The sequence below is a fragment of the Phalangium opilio genome, unplaced genomic scaffold, assembly GCF_054372755.1.
Source record: "Phalangium opilio isolate 3A_F unplaced genomic scaffold, DU_Popi_V2 ptg000077l_1, whole genome shotgun sequence".
Taxonomy (NCBI): Eukaryota; Metazoa; Arthropoda; class Arachnida; order Opiliones; family Phalangiidae; genus Phalangium; species Phalangium opilio.
The window spans coordinates 11558563-11580699 of record NW_028324185.1 but is presented as its reverse complement, the minus strand read 5'-3'; the positions used below and the strand labels follow the sequence as shown (position 1 = coordinate 11580699).

Here is a 22137-nt window from a genome sequence, read left to right as displayed (position 1 = left end):
TCCAGCAAAGGATTTCATTAGCCGACCTTGGTTTCATAAGTTTGCCGACTGTTGGACGTGCGTAGTTGAACATTCGACCCGACCTTAAATATGCAGCAAACGTTTTCCCTAGCCGACCCTAGCTTCCTACGTTTGCCGAGTGTCGGCCGTTCGAATTTCAGTTTTCTACCCGACCTTAAATATCCAGCAAAGGTTTTCGTTAGCCGACCTTCGCTTCAAAAGTATGCCGACTGTTGGCCATTCGAAATTTAACTTTCTACCCGACCTTAAATATCCAGCAAAGATTTTCTTTAGTCGACATTGGCTTCATAAGTTTGCTGACTCTTGGCCGTTCGCCGTTAAACTTTTTACCCGACTCTTCAATGCCCTTGGGTCGGCCTAAATATAATTGTTTCCCAAAACCCTGTCTCCTGACCGTATTGTGAGGTTGAACCTGACTCTTAAGTAAGTTTCATTTTGAGGCTCTCCGTACTCGTAAGTGTAGATACCTTTCACAGTGCATTTAACTGATGCTCTCTTGTAGGTAGGTGCACTTACGTGATAAGGGGTGCTTGATCTCTGTAATAGTTTTATGCCTAAGTGCTATACATCAGTAGTAAAATAGATATCAGTCAATGTTTTGCAGTTTTATTGAGAAGAAAACAGCTCGTTTTCAATCACAGAAACGCTTTATCACAACTGTCTCAACATGTGAAAAAGGTAATGAAATTAAATATTTGCAAAATTACAATAAATAGCTCTTAAGCAAAGGACGTATTTCGGGAGGTTTCTTCTTCATCGTCATCATCAGTAAATTGTCGACGTTGGTCTCCATTTAGTCGTTTTCTTTGTCCACGTCCTCCATATCGGTCCTTAGCGTGTTTTAGCCACGTTTTTATGATGGTTTCCACTTCAAAAGCTTTGGTGTGTTTGAGTTTTGCAGTATTTCGTACAGCATCTAGAACAAATGGACAAGGACGATACGCTTAACTGTTTCGCTTTTTAGTTACATTGTGTTACAATCTATTCACCGATAACAATGTTTTTAAGGCGTAGATATTGAAATCCAACCTTTTCGTTTCTACCATTCCAGTTCATTTTCAGAACAAGATCAGGTGCGAAAACAGTTTTCAAAATACGGCTTGTTGTGTCCGAGATTTGTTTACCCCCGTAATTTCCAAGAAGATACACCTTTGAAAGAATGTAAAATAGTAACAACTTTAGAGAACAATATGACCCACATTAGATAGTACCGCTTTCTTATAATTGTCCGTGTTTTCCAAAATGACTTGAAATTCGTTTAAATCGGATATTGACGTCAAAGGAAACCTTGTCCGAGGTTTGACCAGAGAAAGAGAGATCCTTATTTCCCAAAACCTGATTTTTTAATATTTTATCTATTTTTTCATTTAAATCGGACAACATTCGAAAGACGGCTTTTTGGAATTTTTCTTGAGACATTACATCTGAAATTAGATATTATGCACTAAGTCTCTTCCATTAAATATAACCATCACTTATTCAACCTGATGGGTTGGCGCGACTGATTATTCGTTTACTGCTTGGATGTTTGGTGACGTAGTGAAGATCATCTTTGTTAACGTTATGTTTTTCTGAGCCGAAATCCTGTGGCACTATGTTTATGTTTTCATTCGAAACTGTAGCTTCCTGGCTTCTTTTTTGAGCTATACATGCATGAAGGCATGAATTCTACTTTAAATATTCCTTCAAGTTAATTTGATTGTATTGCCAACCATTACGGTTGCCGTTGGGTTTTACATTTTTGTTTATAATTACCTGGATCATTAGTACCATTTTCATTGTCTAAGCTCTGACAATATGTTTGAAGCACCATTTCTGCAGCTGTTTTCTGAGGCTCTTCAGGCAAAGGTTTCGGAGTTATAATGTTTGGTTCAATGGAAGCGGTTTTTGGAGCTGTTGTCTGAGATTGACCTGTTGAGACCATGGAAGTAGTTGCAAATTCTTGGAACGCAGCTTTGTGTAAATTGCGATTGTTTTAATAAAGGGAAAGAATAATTCTAATAAGGCACTAAAATAGTTTTCAGCTCAAGGGGAGAAGTCCATAGTAAAATTAATTCTTTTCTTTGAAAACGTACGAGGAAATTGTCTTAAGACGGAATGCATCTTAGATTCTTAACATCACATTGTTAAGTTGTTTTAACAATTTTTTGGTTTTCAAATCATATATTTCTTACGAGGTTTCTCGTAGTTTGGCTTGAAAACTGGAGGTTTTGGCAGCTTAACCAACTTTGCATACTTTTTTGAACTTGTTTCCTACTTTGCCTTTTGGCCCTTTATCTATCTAAAAATATAATAATTAATGAGAAAATGATATGGTTACATGATCAATTTAACGTTTTGTTTTTGTAACATTTAAATTTAGCCCCTAAAATATTCTGGTATTTTAGACAAATTAGTTTACCTTCTTCCATTGATAGATTTTTTTCTCATTGGTTGTCTAATGCTGTTGGTAGATTCCTCACTCCAGTACTCACTCTCTTGCTCTGTACTGTAATCACACATTCGAATAGTGGGTTTTTTCGTTTCCCTCTCCCGGTAACGTTATCAGTGTCCTCATTGCCAAGGTCAGACGTTAACTCTGCTTTAGAACAAAGTTCTCTGGCATAACCATAAGTTTCTAAATGATAAAATTAATAATTTGTTACTATGCGGTGTGAAAAGGTTAAGAATGTGAAACCACAGGGTAGAATTATGAGTTCTTCGGTATGTTTTGACGGTATATTCTCTCCAATTTGGTTCAGGATCACCACCGTTCTTTATCATCCTTGTAATATCGGATGTTTTTGTTGTTTTACTAGGCCACTTGCATATCGTTTCTGATACACACCATGATGCAGGCACAACTTCAACCGTGTCGTCGTTTGTAAAATTCACAATTGCGTACATCTATAATCTGTTTTAAGTAATTTGCTAATGAATTGATACACAAATTGCTTTCCGAAAACAAGTTTGATAAATATGGTCTAATCTCTAACAACTATGAAGCAATGGAATGATGGTCACAGTTTCATTCCTATTTGGGAGAAGCAGGCACTTTTCTGTTATAGATGACAAAGGATAAAGTTTCAATTGACGTTCAATTGTTCCATTGAAAATTCCAAGCTTTGATGATTCAAGAGGATAATCGAAGAGATCATGGTCAAATACGCAAATTTGTCCGAAAACAAATATTACTTTTCGAACATTTTGAAAAATCCCTTTCACTTCCAATATTTCATCCGTTACGAGTTTGAAACAATTGTCACCCTTATAGATCGACATAATACATTTAAACAGTATGAAGAACTTTGTAGCATATAGAATTCGGTGGCAATAAAGTCTTATTGCAGTATTAAGGACGTTTCAAACTCATTTCAAATTTCCTCTCTTTCTTAAGGAAAAATGACTCTGATTCCCCCATCCTTTTTAAAACTTGCTGCAGTGGTCTATTTGGTGAGCGTATAGATTTTTTTAAAAATTGCAAAAAGTTTTCAAAGGGGAATGCGCTATACCCGTCTATTCTCCCAAACGTCTTAACATCGTTGGCTGCGTGGGTTAAAACGTGAACGTTCATAACCATAAACTCCATTCCATAAACTTCAGGGCAAGTATTCACAAATAATTCTAGTAAATCATTGGCATAGTCACTGTGAGTTTTATGTAGGCCAGGGTGAGCCAAAATATAGGCAGCACAATGGAATAATCTGAAGTGATTGAGCACGTCATCTCTGAGAACATTCATCAAAACCACTGGGCCTGTGTACAACATAAATTGCCGAAATTCTGTTGCTTTCCATTGGTCTACGTGCTTAAATGTTCTAGGTTTACGTGCAAATTCCGCAGGAATGTACTTCCGGCAACGTTCTATTTTGCCATTTAGAACCCCAAGTTGTCGACTTCCAATTCTGACCCGCAAGTGTCCGCGTAAATAGGAATGGTGCAATTTTTTGGTCACACCCAAGCACATAAGGTGCATATAATCTAGGGGAAACTGGTTTACCATGTCAATATCAAGCAAAGTTAGGGGAGATAGGCTTCCTAGAAATGGTGACCATCATCGTCTTTTTTCCTATATGCCTCATCAAAACGTGGTTTCGCACATCTTTTCTCATCAATAAATAATGTTCGATGGTTATACCTTAATCCCTCAATTGTGCACTTGTCACATGAACTGAAGCCAGTATGCCCTTTAGTGTTTTTTACAAATGAGCGGGCTAATGTATCAATAATAAAAGGGCCTTTGACATCACTGTTGAGGAACCATTGGCCAGTGTATTAATTCCAATAAAATTTGCAAGTGGTTAACAGTAACAAGTACTTTATTCAAAATAACTGATCAATAATTCAATTGGTTTCTCTATGTCGAGAATTCTATTCCTTTCTTAATTATCTCTGTGTCAAGAGATTCTGGAATATGTCTCTTTCTTTGGTGAGAGACCAAGTCGTTCTGATTTTACAATGATAATTTTCTTCTATTTATATGGTTGTTATGAGTGTTTTTCGAATAGTACTTCACTAATATTTTAAGCTAAGTAAACATTTAAGATATTAAAGCATTTTAAGACAAGTGCACATTAAGTAGTTAAGATTTATTTCTGGAGTGTTCTTTACAATCAAATTTCAATTTTATTCTTATTTTTTATCATATTTCTCAACACTCCCCCCATAATGAACGTCATAAGTTCATTATCGCTCTTCTTTGTTAAGTTCAAGTGGGTAAATTAATTGTATTGGCCTTTTAATAATGTTTTTATTAGGCATTCTAATATTGCAAGATCTTACGATTCCATCACGTCCTTGAAACAATTCTTCAATGATTCCGGTTTTCCATATTAGCTGTGGAGTCTTATCTGCAGTGAGTGCGATGTCACCTACTGTGAGCTTCGGGCCATTTATTTGGACAACGCCGCTGCAGAGGGTACGTTTCCCAGACGTCTACTTGAGTTGGACCAAGCTTCCTCTCTATTTCTAGATTCTCGGCCCCATTCTCGAGGTCTTGTCTCTCTAACTTGTTCATTGTCTTGTTTACAAAGAGCGTGTGTCCGCTCCCTACTACAGATTTCCCTTCCTAAGAATTCCACTAGTTCCATTACTTTCCAGGCCTCGGCCTCCTTTTTTATTCTACCAAATTCAAGAGCTATTTATTGCAGAATGTGTTTCATAATTACTGGACAAAGCAGCCCTCCATACGTCTCTGTTACTACACCCAACGTTTCTAATCCTCTTATTTGTACCTCTATGGTGTCATAAAGACGCCTAAGCCCTACTAAATCCGTGGCTCTCCTTACTGGAGTCAGATTGAGAAGTGTATTCATATGCTCATTTATTATGAGGTCTTGTCTACCGATTCTTTCCTTTAGAATTTTGATGGCGTTTGTATAATTGGCTTCGGTACGTGCCAAATTCGAGATGGCTCTCAATGCTCGTCCTTCTAATAGGGAATGAAGGTAACTGAACTTATCTGTGACTGGCATGTCTTGAATATGAACGGTGTTTTCGTAATCGCTCCAAAAATCTTGCCATTTTGATATAGATCCGTCATATTTTCCTATATTGAGCTTCGGTAAATTTATCGTCGTCAGATGTCTCCTTGACGGTTGAGTATCTGGTATAATGTTCTGTGACTGGGGTGCTGTTCCGGTATTTCTTTGCTGTAAATAATTCTCTACCACAGTTAGTGTATTGGTTATTGTTTTGGTGAAGTGTAATGCTTCCTTAGTTACATCCTGTAAGAGTTCCAATGAGATCTCTTCGTCGATTGTTTCGTTAATCCGAGTCAAATTTCGTTCTACTTTCATCAGTTGGTTCTGTAGTTGTGTCAACTTTTCGACGCTTGGTATAGCTTCGCTCATTTCTTCTTCGATTTCTAGTCTGCAGTTGTTCGCATGTACTCGATTCGCATCGCGCTTGATGAGCGCACGTTCTAATTCCGACATGGTACGGAATTAATTTTATTAAATTCTTTAATACCTGACCAATCTCAACGCTCTGTTCTTGTGAAGTCAATCAGTTTCCCGGGTTTCGGCACCATAATTTTGTTGAGGAACCATTGGCCAGTGTATTAATTCCAATAAAATTTGCAAGTGGTTAACAGTAACAAGTACTTTATTCAAAATAACTGATCAATAATTCAATTAGTTTCTCTATGTCGAGAATTCTATTCCTTTCTTAATTATCTCTGTGTCAAGAGATTCTGGAATATGTATCTTTCTTTGGTGAGAGACCAAGTCGTTCTGATTTTACAATGATAATTTTCTTCTATTTATATGGTTATTATGAGTGTTTTTCGAATAGTACTTCACTAATATTTTAAGCTAAGTAAACATTTAAGATATTAAAGCATTTTAAGACAAGTGCACATTAAGTAGTTAAGTTTTATTTCTGGAGTGTTCTTTACGATCAAATTTCAATTTTATTCTTATTTTTTATCATATTTCTCAACAATCACACCTAAATATTTTGCTACCATTAGCAAAGCCATTATTTGCTAGATGGCTGAGATCTCTAATTAATGGTCCCAAATATTCTTCTAATTTACCTGGCTTTTTCTCCCCACAAAATAATCCCACAACAAACGGTCTTCCAATTATACCCTCTGTGAAACTGTAAACTGCTGCCAAAATTGGTCAAAGGCTTTTAAGAGGGCTCTTAAATAGTGGTAGACCATCTATGTTTATCGCAAACGATATTGTATTTGGATAGTTTGGAGAAGTGTCTAGAAATTGGGTAATTCCTTGAGCAAACCCAACATGGTTATACTCCCCACCTTCTATGTTGGTAGTTGAGGTCTGCCGAGGTGTGGTAAGAAGAGTGCGTGTATCTTTAGGGAGCTTATGGCCATGGTTTCTCAGAATATTCAAAAGAGCATTTGTTGTAGTATGATTTACTTTGTACGTTAAAACCCACGTTTTAACATCATCAAAAATATTATTAGACCCTTCTCCATCACAACTTTTCGCGTCTAGTTCACTATCAGACGAGAAAGGGGAATCGGAATTAACGTCATTACTGCTACACGTATCAAATGTTTCTGCTCTTCTTGCATTATGGAACTTATCAGAGGCCTTTGTATCATCTATATTAAAAACGTTTTATCCGTACTATCGTAATTTTTATTTGGTGACTGATCGGTCTCGGAACTAATGCCTTCTAGTACACGTTTTATGTACTTTGACCGTTTTCTACGCCTATGTCTAGATGTTAAATCTGATTCCTTACAATATGAAACGCGTTTACAATTAGATCTTTCCATTGCAATGATATATTGACATAAGGTACAAATTAATGTTTGTAAATCAATTAACTTTCGGTTTCATTTTTGCGGTGCTAGTTATGTGTGCTTTTGGACAAAGTTTGTTATCGTCATTCTTTAACGGAATCTTACCAAGTTCATTTTAGTAAAATAGCCCAAACAGCATCTCGATCCAAGCTCCAAGGTGCAATAACAGGCTAGTGTCTGGCAAGGCTTAAGAGTTACAAAATATCACGTACCTTAATACTGAGAACATGTAAGCACTCAAAATGTTCCAGCCATAAATATTTGAAGTATTTCGCGACGTGCTCTTGTACGATATAGTATAATTATGATTAAAACGATATTACAAAACACTCAACTGTTCATCAAAGATAGTAGAAACAGTATCAATCCGATGCAAAAGCTCGAGTATTTCCACTTAACATTAACAATGCCTACATCCAGTGTATAAAATTATACACCACTCTTTGTTGTGCTCACAAAATGAAGCTAATAGCGCTATAGCCCTAGCGCGTTGAGCTAACGACTATGTGTGCAAGATTGAGCATGCTTTGTTAATACAATACATCAAAGTTTGATCATAGCCCTCTCGGTCTTGCGCTGACGATCACAAGTTGCTAGCGCTATAGCTATAGCTCATTCAGCTTACGACTTGAGTGCAAGATCAAGTGTGCTACAGTACATTGCTAAATTTCAGCACATTACAGTTTAATTAACATGCCCAATGGCATATTACCTCTCTTTGCAGTGCGATATCCATCGTTTACAGACTAAAATGATTTATAACATTTACAGCAGAAGGCCAGGCCACTCGGAGAACAAAGTGCAGTTCCAAGAAGTCTGGCCTCCCTGTGTAAATTGTATGAATCCTCCTTTTTTTTTGAAAAATATGTATAATTCTCTCTAAATTATCGAAAATATTTGAGTGTTATGAACCGTCAGCAGTGGCGAAGACCTTAAATATTGGCCTCCTGCGCCGAGCCGCCGACAACCTCGGTTCGATTCCTCATCGCCCCACGTATCGTCAACAAAATAGATGTCGCTATTGCGTTGAAAGTTCGGCGCTCTATTTGAATTAGTATTTTATATTAATAAAGTTAGCACACAAGTATCTGTCGAGATATTTTTAAGTAATAAATCGTAATATTCCTTGTAGTTGAATAAGCGAGTCGTGACATTCATAAGGGTAAAAAGTACATCTAATAACCGACATGGAGCCACGCGTGATAGTTAGGCTTATAATTCAGCTTCAACAGAGCAGGCTAATGCGCTGTTGAAGCAAGGGGATGCTCATAATAAAAGACCAATCGCATGCTGTTCGCTAGGTTTTTAACGGTTGGCCACAAGTTGTAAGGAAACAGTTTTGGAGAGAGGGAGATAGTCGGCAAACCTATGAATCAAAGGCGGATCAATTGCTTTTATAACGGCATTTGATAGTCGGGCACATGGATAAACTTCGGACGGCCACCAGTTGGCAGTCCAAAGAAAGTGAAGTCATCCAATAAAACCCTTTGCTTGCGTATATGGGATCGGTTAACTAATAAAATTCCTGTCGGCCAGCATGACAGTTAAGAGAAGGCAAAATATCTGCTTTTGTTCAACAAGTAGTCGGCCGACTGATTGGCATTTCGACGGTGCACCGGCTAGCCACAAGACTAAATTCTATCAGTCGTTGGAAAGTCGGGCAGACTGGCCGGCCCGACTCTGTTCAGCTACTGGGATCCGTTAACTAATCGAATTCTTGTCGGCCACCATGCTTATTAGGACAAGGACTATATCTGTTTTTGTTCAAGGTAGAAGAGTCGACTTTGTGGGTCACCACTAGTCATTGGAAAGTCGAGCAGACTGCCAACTCTCCTAGTCTGACAAACTCCGTTGAGCTGCAGGGGGACAGTGTTTAGGAAAAACAAGTTTTAGTTTGCAAACCCAGGAATCAAGTCCGAAAAAAATGGATTTTTTTAAAGACATTTTCAAATTGGGCCATAAGTCGACAGACGTAAGGCACAAAAGTCGGATAATGGAACTTTTTCCTTGCATATAGGGAATCGGTTAACTAGTGCAATTCTCTTCGGCCAACATGACAGTTAAGAGAAGGACTATGGTCTGTTTTCATTTAAGATAGAAGAAGTCGGCCGACGGTTTGGCGGGTAGGACATTTCGACTCGGCACCGGATATCCACATGACCCAATATGAAACAGTGTTGGAATATCAGGCAGACTGCCAACCGACTAATCGATCAGACCATGAAAAGGAGAGTCGGCCGAATGGTCCTTTTGTTGGACTGTAATTCTCAAAATTATGGCCAACAAAAGGAGTGTAGGACGACCGCATAAAATTAGCCCAAATAATTTTGTAGAAATACTCTGAAAAACTATGTTGGCCGACAAGTTTCTTTGGTCCCTAATAAAATTTCAAAATTGTACGTCTCTAGCCCGACTGCTGGGACTCTATCCCGACTGTTATTGGAACTTAACGTGCTACTGGGGCTCAGGAAAGGGTTCTCTAGTATGGCAACTAGGGTGTGGCTTCATGGAGCATAGAACTATGAGAGGTATTTCGGGGTTGTACTTCATTTTCAAGGAAAACGTTTCAGTGCGTGTCAGGATGGCAGAGTGGTCTAAGGCGTCAGATTTAAGCTCTGATCCCCGTATGAGGGCGTGGGTTCGAACCACACTTCTGACAACGAATTATTACATTTTAATAAAATATATCTCATACTCAGGAAAGGGTTCTCTAGTATGGCAACTAGGGAGTGGCTTCATGGAGCATAGAACTATGAGAGGTATTTCGGGGTTGTACTATAGTTTCATTTTCAAGGAAAACGTTTCAGTGCGTGTCAGGATGGCCGAGTGGTCTAAGGCGTCAGATTTAAGCTCTGATCCTCGTATGAGGGCGTGGGTTCGAACCCCACTTCTGACAACGAATTGTTTCATTTAATATCATACTTTGGAAAGGGTTCTCTAGTTTGGCAACTAGGGAGGGACTTTATGGAGCATAGAACTTTGAGAGGTATTTCGGGGTTGTACTATAGCTTCATTTTCAAGGAAAACGATTCAAGGCGTGTCAGGATGGCCGAGTGGTCTAAGACGTCAGATTTAAGCTCTGATCCTCGTATGAGGGCGTGGCTTCGAACCACACTTTTGACCACGAATTGTTTCATTTTAATAACATATATCTCCTAGTCAGGAAAGGGTTCTCTAGTATAGCAACTAGGGAGTGGCTTCATGGAGCGTAGAACTCTGAGAGGTAGTTCGGGGTTGTACTATAGCTTCGTTTTTAAGCAAAACGTTTGAGTAAGTGTCAGGATGGCCGAGTGGTCTATGACGTCAGATTTAAGCTCTCATTCTCGTATGAGGACGTGGGTTCGAACCCCACTTCTGACAACGAATTGTTTCATTTTAATATCATACTCAGGAAAGGGTTCTCTAGTTTGGCAACTAGGGAGGGACTTTAGGGAGCATAGAACTCTGAGAGGTATTTCGTGGTTGTACTACAGCTTCATTTTCAAGGAAAATGACTCAAAGCGTGTCAGGATGGCCGAGTGGTCTAAGGCGTCAGATTTAAGCTCTGATCCCCGTATGAGGGCGTGGGTTCGAACCACACTTCTGACAACGAGTTATTTCATTTTAATAAAATATATCTCATATTCAGGAAAGGGTTCTCTAGTATGGCAACTAGGGAGTGGCTTCATGGAGCATAGAACTCAGAGAGGTTTTTCGGGGTTGTACTATAGCTTCATTTTTAAGGAAAACGTTTCAGTGCGTGTCAGGATGGCCGAGTGGTCTAAGACGTCAGATTTAAGCTCTGATCCTCCTATGAGAGCGTGGGCTCGAACCACACTTTTGACCACGAATTGTTTTATTTTAATAACATATATCTCCTAGTCAGGAAAGGGTTCTCTAGTATGGCAACTAGGGAGTGGCTTCATGGAGCATAGACCTCTGAGAGGTATTTCGGGGTTGTACTATAGCTTCATTTTCAAGGAAAATGATTCAGAGCGTGTCAGGATTGCTGAGTGGTTTAAGACGTCAGATTTAAGCTCTGATCCTCGTATGAGGGCGTGGGCTCGAACCACACTTTTGACCACGAATTGTTTCATTTTAATAACATATATATCCTAGTTAGGAAAGGGTTCTCTAGTATAGCAACTAGGGAGTGGCTTCATGGAACATAGAACTCCGAGAGGTATTTCGGGGTTGTACTATAGCTTTATTTTCAAGGAAAACGTTCCAGAGCGTATCAGGATGGCCGAGTGGTCTAAGGTGTCAGATTTAAGCTCTGATCCTCGTATGAGGGCGTGGGTTCGAACCCCACTTCTGACAACGAATTGTTTCATTTTAATATCATACTCAGGAAAAGGTTCTCTAGTTTGGCAACTACGGAGGGACTTTATGGAGCATAGAGCTTTGAGAGGTATTTCGGGGTTGTACTATAGCTTCATTTTCAAGGAAAACGATTCAGAGCGTGTAAGGATGGACAAGTGGTCTAAGGCGTCAGATTTAAGCTCTGATCCCCGTATGAGGGCGTGGGTTCGATCCACACTTCTGACAACGAGTTATTTCATTTTAATAAAATATATCTCATACTCAGGAAAGGGTTCTCTAGTATGGCAAGTAGGGAGTGGCTTCATGGATCATAGAACTCTGAGAGGTATTTCGGGGTTGTACTACAGCTTCATTTTCAAGGAAAACGACTCAAAGCGTGTCAGGATGGCCGAGTGGTCTAAGGCGTCAGATTTAAGCTCTGATCCCCGTATGAGGGCGTGGGTTCGAACCAAACTTCTGACAACGAGTTATTTCATTTTAAAATAATATATCTCATACTCAGGAAAGGGTTCTCTAGTATGGCAACTAGGGAGTGGCTTCATGGAGCATAGAACTCTGAGAGGTATTTCGGGGTTGTACTATAGCTTCGTTTTTAAGGAAAACGTTTCAGTAAGTGTCAGGATGGCCGAGTGGTCTATGACGTCAGATTTAAGCTCTCATTCTCGTATGAGGGGGTGGGTTCGATCCCCACTTCTGACAAGGAATTGTTTCATTTTAATACCATACTCAGGAAAGGGTTCTCTAGTTTGGCAACTAGGGAGGGACTTTAGGGAGCATAGAACTCTGAGAGGTATTTCGTGGTTGTACTACAGCTTCATTTTCAAGGAAAACGACTCAAAGCGTGTCAGGATGGCCGAGTGGTCTAAGGCGTCAGATTTAAGCTCTGATCCCCGTATGAGGGTGTGGGTTCGAACCACACTTCTGACAATCAGTTATTTCATTTTAATAAAATATATCTCATATTCAGGAAAGGGTTCTCTAGTATGGCAACTAGGGAGTGGCTTCATGGAGCATAGAACTCAGAGAGGTTTTTCGGGGTTGTACTATAGCTTCATTTTTAAGGAAAACGTTTCAGTGCGTGTCAGGATGGCCGAGTGGTCTAAGACGTCAGATTTAAGATCTGATACTCCTATGAGAGCGTGGGTTCGAACCACACTTTTGACCACGAATTGCTTTATTTTAATAACATATATCTCCTAGTCAGGAAAGGGTTCTCTAGTTTGGCAACTAGGGAGGGACTTTAGGGAGCATAGAACTTTGAGAGGTATTTCGGGGTTGTACTATAGCTTCATTTTCAAGGAAAACGATTAAGAGCGGGTCAGGATGGCCGAGTGGTCTAAGGCGTCAGATTTAAGCTCTGATCCTCGTATGAGGGCGTGGGTTCGAACCCCACTTCTGACAACGAATTGTTTTATTTTAATAACATATATATCATACTCAGGCAAGGGTTCTCCAGTTTGGCAACTAGGGAGGGACTTTAAGGAGCATCGAACTTTGAGAGGTATTTCGGGGTTGTACTATAGCTTCATTTTCAAGGAAAACGAGACAGAGCGTGTCAGGATGGCCGAGTGGTCTTAGGCGTCAGATTTAAGCTCTGATCCCCGTATAAGGGCGTGGGTTCGAACCAAACTTCTGACAACGAGTTATTTCATTTTAAAATAATATATCCCATACTCAGGAAAGGGTTCTCTAGTATGGCAACTAGGGAGTGGCTTCATGGAGCATAGAACTCTGAGAGGTATTTCGGGGTTGTACTATAGCTTCGTTTTCAAGGAAAACGATTCAGAGCGTGTCAGGATGGCCGAGTGGTCTAAGGCGTCAGATTTAAGCTCTGATCCTCGTATGAGGGCGTGGGTTCGAACCCCACTTTCAACAACGAATTGTTTCAGTTTAATAACATACATATCATACTCAGGAAAGGGTTCTCTAGTTTGGCAACTAGGGAGTGGCTTTATGGAGCATAGAACTCAGAGTGCTATTTCGGGGTTGTAATATAGCTTCATTTTTAAGGAAAACGTTTCAGTGCGTGTCAGGATGGCCGAGTGGTCTAAGGCGTCAGATTTAAGCTCTGATCCCCGTATGAGGGCGTGGGTTCGAACCACACTTTTGACCACGAATTGTTTCATTTTAATAACATATATCTCCTAGTCAGGAAAGGGTTCTCTAGTATGGCAACTAGGGAGTGGCTTCATGGAGCATAGAACTCAGAGGTATTTCGGGGTTGTACTATAGCTTCATTTTCAAGGAAAACGTTTAGGAGCGTGTCAGGATGGCCAAGTGGTCTAAGGCGTCAGATTTAAGCTCTGATCCCCGTATGAGGGCATGGGTTCGAACCACACTTCTGACAACGAGTTATTTCATTTTAATAAAATATATCTCATACTCAGGAAAGGGTTCTCTAGTATGGCAACTAGGGAGTGGCTTCATGGAGCATAGAACTCTGAGAGGTATTTCGGGGTTGTACTATAGCTTCGTTTTTAAGGAAAACGTTTCAGTGCGTGTCAGGATGGCCAAGTCTTCTATGACGTCAGATTTAAGCTCTCATTCTCGTATGAGGGCGTGGGTTCGAACCCCACTTCTGACAACGAATTGTTTCATTTAATATCATACTCAGGAAAGGGTTCTCTAGTTTGGCAACTAGGGAGTGGCTTTATGGAGCATAGAACTCTGAGAGGTATTTCGGGGTTGTACTACAGCTTCATTTTCAAGGTAAACGAATCAGAGCGTGTCAGGATGGGCGAGTGGTCTAAGGCGTCAGATTTAAGCTCTGATCCCCGTATGAGGGCGTGGGTTCGAACCAAACTTCTGACAACGAGTTATTTCATTTTAAAATAATATATCTCATACTCAGGAAAGGGTTCTCTAGTATGGCAACTAGGGAGTGGCTTCATGGAGCATAGAACTCTGAGAGGTATTTCGGGGTTGTACTATAGCTTCGTTTTTAAGGAAAACGTTTCAGTGCGTGTCAGGATGGCCGAGTGGTCTATGACGTCAGATTTAAGCTCTCATTCTCGTATGAGGGCGTGGGTTCGAACCCCACTTCTGACAACGAATTGTTTCATTTTAATATCATACTCAGGAAAGGGTTCTCCAGTTTGGCAACTAGGGAGGGACTTTAGGGAGCATAGAACTCTCAGAGGTATTTCGGGGTTGTACTACAGCTTCATTTTCAAGGAAAACGACTCAAAGCGTGTCAGGATGGCCGAGTGGTCTAAGGCGTCAGATTTAAGCTCTGATCTCCGTATGATGGCGTGGGTTGGAACCACACTTCTGACAACAAGTTATTTCATTTTAATAAAATATATCTCATACTCAGGAAAGGGTTCTCTAGTATGGCAACTAGGGAGTGGCTTCATGGAGCATAGAACTCAGAGAGGTATTTCGGGGTTGTACTATAGCTTCTATTTAAGGAAAACGTTTCAGTGCGTGTCAGGATGGCCGAGTGGTCTATGACGTCAGATTTAAGCTCTCATTCTCGTATGAGGGGGTGGGTTCGATCCCCACTTCTGACAAGGAATTGTTTCATTTTAATACCATACTCAGGAAAGGGTTCTCTAGTTTGGCAACTAGGGAGGGACTTTAGGGAGCATAGAACTCTGAGAGGTATTTCGTGGTTGTACTACAGCTTCATTTTCAAGGAAAACGACTCAAAGCGTGTCAGGATGGCCGAGTGGTCTAAGGCGTCAGATTTAAGCTCTGATCCCCGTATGAGGGTGTGGGTTCGAACCACACTTCTGACAATCAGTTATTTCATTTTAATAAAATATATCTCATATTCAGGAAAGGGTTCTCTAGTATGGCAACTAGGGAGTGGCTTCATGGAGCATAGAACTCAGAGAGGTTTTTCGGGGTTGTACTATAGCTTCATTTTTAAGGAAAACGTTTCAGTGCGTGTCAGGATGGCCGAGTGGTCTAAGACGTCAGATTTAAGATCTGATACTCCTATGAGAGCGTGGGTTCGAACCACACTTTTGACCACGAATTGCTTTATTTTAATAACATATATCTCCTAGTCAGGAAAGGGTTCTCTAGTTTGGCAACTAGGGAGGGACTTTAGGGAGCATAGAACTTTGAGAGGTATTTCGGGGTTGTACTATAGCTTCATTTTCAAGGAAAACGATTAAGAGCGTGTCAGGATGGCCGAGTGGTCTAAGGCGTCAGATTTAAGCTCTGATCCTCGTATGAGGGCGTGGGTTCGAACCCCACTTCTGACAACGAATTGTTTTATTTTAATAACATATATATCATACTCAGGCAAGGGTTCTCCAGTTTGGCAACTAGGGAGGGACTTTAAGGAGCATCGAACTTTGAGAGGTATTTCGGGGTTGTACTATAGCTTCATTTTCAAGGAAAACGAGACAGAGGGTGTCAGGATGGCCGAGTGGTCTTAGGCGTCAGATTTAAGCTCTGATCCCCGTATAAGGGCGTGGGTTCGAACCAAACTTCTGACAACGAGTTATTTCATTTTAAAATAATATATCCCATACTCAGGAAAGGGTTCTCTAGTATGGCAACTAGGGAGTGGCTTCATGGAGCATAGAACTCTGAGAGGTATTTCGGGGTTGTACTATAGCTTCGTTTTCAAGGAAAACGATTCAGAGCGTGTCAGGATGGCCGAGTGGTCTAAGGCGTCAGATTTAAGCTCTGATCCTCGTATGAGGGCGTGGGTTCGAACCCCTCTTTCAACAACGAATTGGTTCAGTTTAATAACATACATATCATACTCAGGAAAGGGTTCTCTAGTTTGGCAACTAGGGAGTGGCTTTTTGGAGCATAGAACTCAGAGTGCTATTTCGGGGTTGTAATATAGCTTCATTTTTAAGGAAAACGTTTCAGTGCGTGTCAGGATGGCCGAGTGGTCTAAGGCGTCAGATTTAAGCTCTGATCCCCGTATGAGGGCGAGGGTTCGAACCACACTTTTGACCACGAATTGTTTCATTTTAATAACATATATCTCCTAGTCAGGAAAGGGTTCTCTAGTATGGCAACTAGGGAGTGGCTTCATGGAGCATATAACTCTGAGAGGTATTTCGGGGTTGTACTATAGCTTCATTTTCAAGGAAAACGTTTCAGAGCGTGTCAGGATGGCCAAGTGGTCTAAGGCGTCAGATTTAAGCTCTGATCCTCGTATGAGGGCGTGGGTTCGAACCCCACTTCTGACAACGAATTGTTTCATTTTAATATCATACTCAGGAAAAGGTTCTCTAGTTTGGCAACTGCGGAGGGACTTTATGGAGCATAGAACTTTGAGAGGTATTTCGGGGTTTTACTATAGCTTCTTTTCAAGGAAAACGTTTCAGTGCGTGTCAGGATGGCCGAGTGGTCTAAGGCGTCAGATTTAAGCTCTGATCCTCGTATGAGGGCGTGGGTTCGAACCCCACTTCTGACAACGAATTGTTTCATTTTAATAACATACATATCATACTCAGGAAAGGGTTCTCTAGTATGGCAACTAGGGAGTGGCTTCATGGAGCATAGAACTATGTGAGGTTTTTCGGGGTTGTACTATAGCTTCATTTTTAAGGAAAACGTTTCAGTGCGTGTCAGGATGGCCGAGTGGTCTAAGACGTCAGATTTAAGCTCTGATACTCGTATGAGGGCGTGGGTTCGAACCCCACTTCTGACAACGAATTGTTTCATTTTAATAACAAATATATCATACTCAGGCAAGGGTTCTCTAGTTTGGTAACTAGGGAGTGGCTTCATGGAGCACAGAACTCTGAGAGGTATTTCGAGGTTGTACTACAGCTTCATTTTCAAGGAAAACGACTCAAAGTGTGTCAGGATGGCCGAGTGGTCTAAGGCGTCAGATTTAAGCTCTGATCCCCGTATGAGGGCGTGGGTTCGAACCACACTTCTGACAACGAGTTATTTCATTTTAATAAAATATATCTCATACTCAGGAAAGGGTTCTCTAGTATGGCAACTAGGGAGTGGCTTCATGGAGCATAGAAGTCTGAGAGGTATTTCGGGGTTGTACTATAGCTTCATTTTTAAGGAAAACGTTTCAGTCCGTGTCAGGATGGCCGAGTGGTCTAAGACGTCAGATTTAAGCTCTGATCCTCCTATGAGAGCGTGGGTTCGAACCACACTTTTGACCACGAATTGTTTTATTTTAATAACATAGATCTCATACTCAGGAAAGGGTTCTCTAGTATGGCAACTAGGGAGTGGCTTCATGGAGCATAGAACTCAGAGAGGTATTTCGGGGTTGTACTATAGCTTCATTTTCAAGGAAAACGTTTAAGAGCGTGTCAGGATGGCCAAGTGGTCTAAGGCGTCAGATTTAAGCTCTGATCCTCGTATGAGGGCGTGGGTTCGAACCCCACTTCTGACAACGATTTGTTTCATTTTAATATCATACTCAGGAAAGGGTTCTCTAGTTTGGCAACTAGGGAGGGACTTTAGGGAGCATAGAACTCTGAGAGGTATTGCGGGGTTGTACTACAGCTTCATTTTCAAGGAAAACGACTCAAAGTGTGTCAGGATGGCCGAGTGGTCTAAGACGTTAGATTTAAGCTCTGATCCTCGTATGAGGGCGTGGGTTCGAACCACACTTTTGACCACGAATTGTTTTATTTTAATAACATATATATCCTAGTCAGGAAAGGGTTCTCTAGTATGGCAACTAGGGAGTGGCTTCATGGAGCATAGAACTCAGAGAGGTATTTCGGGGTTGTACTATAGCTTCGTTTTTAAGGAAAACGTTTAGGAGCGTGTCAGGATGGCCAAGTGGTCTAAGGCGTCAGATTTAAGCTCTGATCCCCGTATGAGGGCGTGGGTTCGAACCACACTTCTGACAACGAGTTATTTCATTTTAATAAAATATATCTCATACTCAGGAAAGGGTTCTCTAGTATGGCAACTAGGGAGTGGCTTCATGGAGCATAGAACTCTGAGAGGTATTTCGGGGTTGTACTATAGCTTCGTTTTTAAGGAAAACGTTTCAGTGCGTGTCAGGATGGCCAAGTCTTCTATGACGTCAGATTTAAGCTCTCATTCTCGTATGAGGGCGTGGGTTCGAACCCCACTTCTGACAACGAATTGTTTCATTTAATATCATACTCAGGAAAGGGTTCTCTAGTTTGGCAACTAGGGAGTGGCTTTATGGAGCATAGAACTCTGAGAGGTATTTCGGGGTTGTACTACAGCTTCATTTTCAAGGTAAACGAATCAGAGCGTGTCAGGATGGGCGAGTGGTCTAAGGCGTCAGATTTAAGCTCTGATCCCCGTATGAGGGCGTGGGTTCGAACCAAACTTCTGACAACGAGTTATTTCATTTTAAAATAATATATCTCATACTCAGGAAAGGGTTCTCTAGTATGGCAACTAGGGAGTGGCTTCATGGAGCATAGAACTCTGAGAGGTATTTCGGGGTTGTACTATAGCTTCGTTTTTAAGGAAAACGTTTCAGTGCGTGTCAGGATGGCCGAGTGGTCTATGACGTCAGATTTAAGCTCTCATTCTCGTATGAGGGCGTGGGTTCGAACCCCACTTCTGACAACGAATTGTTTCATTTTAATATCATACTCAGGAAAGGGTTCTCCAGTTTGGCAACTAGGGAGGGACTTTAGGGAGCATAGAACTCTCAGAGGTATTTCGGGGTTGTACTACAGCTTCATTTTCAAGGAAAACGACTCAAAGCGTGTCAGGATGGCCGAGTGGTCTAAGGCGTCAGATTTAAGCTCTGATCCCCGTATGATGGCGTGGGTTGGAACCACACTTCTGACAACAAGTTATTTCATTTTAATAAAATATATCTCATACTCAGGAAAGGGTTCTCTAGTATGGCAACTAGGGAGTGGCTTCATGGAGCATAGAACTCAGAGAGGTATTTCGGGGTTGTACTATAGCTTCTATTTAAGGAAAACGTTTCAGTGCGTGTCAGGATGGCCGAGTGGTCTATGACGTCAGATTTAAGCTCAAATCCTCGTATGAGGGCGTGGGTTCGAACCACACTTTTGACCACGAATTGTTTTATTTTAATAACATATATCTCCTAGTCAGGAAAGGGTTCTCTAGTATGGCAACTAGGGAGTGGCTTCATGGAGCATAGAACTCTGAGAGGTATTTCGGGGTTGTACTATAGCTTCGTTTTCAAGGAAAACGTTCAAGAGCGTGTCAGGATGGCCAAGTGGTCTAAGACGTCAGATTTAAGCTCTGATCCTTGTATGAGGGCGTGGGTTCGAACCCCACTTCTGACAACGAATTGTTTCATTTTAATAACATACATATCATACTCAGGAAAGGGTTCTCTAGTTTGGCAACTAGGGACTGGCTTCATGGAGCATAGAACTGAGAGAGGTATTTCGGGGGGGAAACGTTTAAGAGCGTGTCAGGATGGCCGAGTGGTCTAAGACGTCAGATTTAAGCTCTGATCCTCGTATGAGGCCGTGGGTTCGAACCACACTTTTGACCACGAATTGTTTTATTTTAATAACATATATATCCTAGTCAGGAAAGGGTTCTCTAGTATGGCAACTAGGGAGTGGCTTCATGGAGCATAGAACTCAGAGAGGTATTTCGGGGTTGTACTATAGCTTCATTTTCAAGGAAAACGTTTAAGAGCGTGTCAGGATGGCCAAGTGGTCTAAGGCGTCAGATTTAAGCTCTGATCCCCGTATGAGGGCGTGGGTTCGAACCACACTTTTGACAACGAGTTATTTCATTTTAATAAAATATATCTCATACTCAGGAAAGGTTTCTCTAGTATGGCAACTAGGGAGTGGCTTCATGGAGCATAGAACTCAGAGAGGTATTTCGGGGTTGTACTATAGCTTCTATTTAAGGAAAACATTTCAGTGCGTGTCAGGATGGCCGAGTGGTCTAAGACGTCAGATTTAAGCTCTGATCCCCGTATGAGGGCGTGGGTTCGAACCACACTTCTGACAACGAGTTATTTCATTTTAATAAAATATATCTCATACTCAGGAAAGGGTTCTCTAGTATGGCAACTAGGGAGTGGCTTCATGGAGCATAGAACTCAGAGAGGTATTTCGGGGTTGTACTATAGCTTCATTTTTGAGGAAAACGTTTCAGTGCGTGTCAGGATGGCCGAGTGGTCTAAGACGTCAGATTTAAGCTCTCATTCTCGTATGAGGGCGTGGGTTCGAACCCCACTTCTGGCAACGAATTGCTTCATTTAATATCATACTTAGGAAAGGGTTCTCTAGTTTGGCAACTAGGGAGGGACTTTATGGAGCATAGAACTTTGAGAGGCATTTCGGGGTTGTACTATAGCTTCATTTTAAAGGAAAACGATTCAGAGCGTGTCAGGATGGCTGAGTGGTCTAAGACGTCAGATTTAAGCTCTGATCCTCGTATGAGGGCGTGGGTTCAAACCACACTTTTGACCACGAATCGTTTCATTTTAATAACATATATCTCCTAGTTAGGAAAGGGTTCTCTAGTATAGCAAATAGGGAGTGGCTTCATGGAACATAGAACTCTGAGAGGTATTTCGGGGTTGTACTATAGCTTCGTTTTTAAGGAAAACGTTTCAGTGCGTGTCAGGATGGCCAAGTGTTCTATGACGTCAGATTTAAGCTCTCATTCTCGTATGAGGGCGTGGGTTCGAACCCCACTTCTGACAACGAATTGTTTCATTTTAATAACAAATATATCATACTCAGGCAAGGGTTCTCTAGTTTGGTAACTAGGGAGTGGCTTCATGGAGCATAGAACTCTGAGAGGTATTTCGAGGTTGTACTACAGCTTCATTTTCAAGGAAAACGACTCAAAGTGTGTCAGGATGGCCGAGTGGTCTAAGACGTCAGATTTAAGCTCTGATCCTCGTATGAGGGCGTGGGTTCGAACCACACTTTTGACCACGAATTGTTTTATTTTAATAACATATATCTCCTAGTCAGGAAAGGGTTCTCTAGTATGGCAACTAGGGAGTGGCTTCATGGAGCATAGAATTCTGAGAGGTATTTCGGGGTTGTACTATAGCTTCATTTTCAAGGAAAACGTTTAAGAGCGTGTCAGGATGGCCAAGTGGTCTAAGGCGTCAGATTTAAGCTCTGATCCTCGTATGAGGGCGTGGGTTCGAACCCCACTTCTGACAACGAATTGTTTCATTTTAATAACATATATATCATACTCAGGCAAGGGTTCTCTAGTTTGGCAACTAGGGAGGGACTTTAGGGAGCATAGAACTTTGAGAGGTATTTCGGGGTTGTACTATAGCTTCATTTTCAAGGAAAACGATTCAGAGCGTGTCAGGATGGCCGAGTGGTCTAAGGCGTCAGATTTAAGCTCTGATCCTCGTATGAGGGCGTGGGTTTGAACCCCCCTTCTGACCACGAATTGTTTTATTTTAATAACATATATATCATACTCAGGCAAGGGTTCTCCAGTTTGGCAACTAGGGAGGGACTTTAAGGAGCATCGAACTTTGAGAGGTATTTCGGGGTTGTACTATATTTTCATTTTCAAGGAAAACGAGACAGAGCGTGTCAGGATGGCCGAGTGGTCTAAGGCTTCAGATTTAAGCTCTGATCCCCGTATGAGGGCGTGGGTTCGAACCACACTTTTGACCACGAATCGTTTCATTT

At 41.2% G+C, this 22137-nt stretch overlaps 8 non-coding genes across 8 annotated transcripts; all 8 read left to right on the top strand.

Annotated features, from left to right (window-relative positions):
• Nucleotides 1-10091: 10091 nt before the first annotated feature.
• Nucleotides 10092-10175, top strand: TRNAL-UAA (transfer RNA leucine (anticodon UAA)). Its single transcript has one exon. It is a non-coding gene; the product is annotated as a tRNA-Leu (tRNA).
• Nucleotides 10176-11494: 1319 nt separating this feature from the next.
• Nucleotides 11495-11578, top strand: TRNAL-UAA (transfer RNA leucine (anticodon UAA)). The gene has a single exon. It is a non-coding gene; the product is annotated as a tRNA-Leu (tRNA).
• Nucleotides 11579-12898: 1320 nt separating this feature from the next.
• TRNAL-UAA (transfer RNA leucine (anticodon UAA)) lies at nucleotides 12899-12982 on the top strand. The gene has a single exon. It is a non-coding gene; the product is annotated as a tRNA-Leu (tRNA).
• Nucleotides 12983-15711: 2729 nt separating this feature from the next.
• On the top strand, nucleotides 15712-15795 carry TRNAL-UAA (transfer RNA leucine (anticodon UAA)). Its single transcript has one exon. It is a non-coding gene; the product is annotated as a tRNA-Leu (tRNA).
• Nucleotides 15796-16659: 864 nt separating this feature from the next.
• Nucleotides 16660-16743, top strand: TRNAL-UAA (transfer RNA leucine (anticodon UAA)). The gene has a single exon. It is a non-coding gene; the product is annotated as a tRNA-Leu (tRNA).
• Nucleotides 16744-16886: 143 nt separating this feature from the next.
• Nucleotides 16887-16970, top strand: TRNAL-UAA (transfer RNA leucine (anticodon UAA)). Its single transcript has one exon. It is a non-coding gene; the product is annotated as a tRNA-Leu (tRNA).
• Nucleotides 16971-17834: 864 nt separating this feature from the next.
• Nucleotides 17835-17918, top strand: TRNAL-UAA (transfer RNA leucine (anticodon UAA)). The gene has a single exon. It is a non-coding gene; the product is annotated as a tRNA-Leu (tRNA).
• Nucleotides 17919-21563: 3645 nt separating this feature from the next.
• On the top strand, nucleotides 21564-21647 carry TRNAL-UAA (transfer RNA leucine (anticodon UAA)). The gene has a single exon. It is a non-coding gene; the product is annotated as a tRNA-Leu (tRNA).
• Nucleotides 21648-22137: the final 490 nt, after the last annotated feature.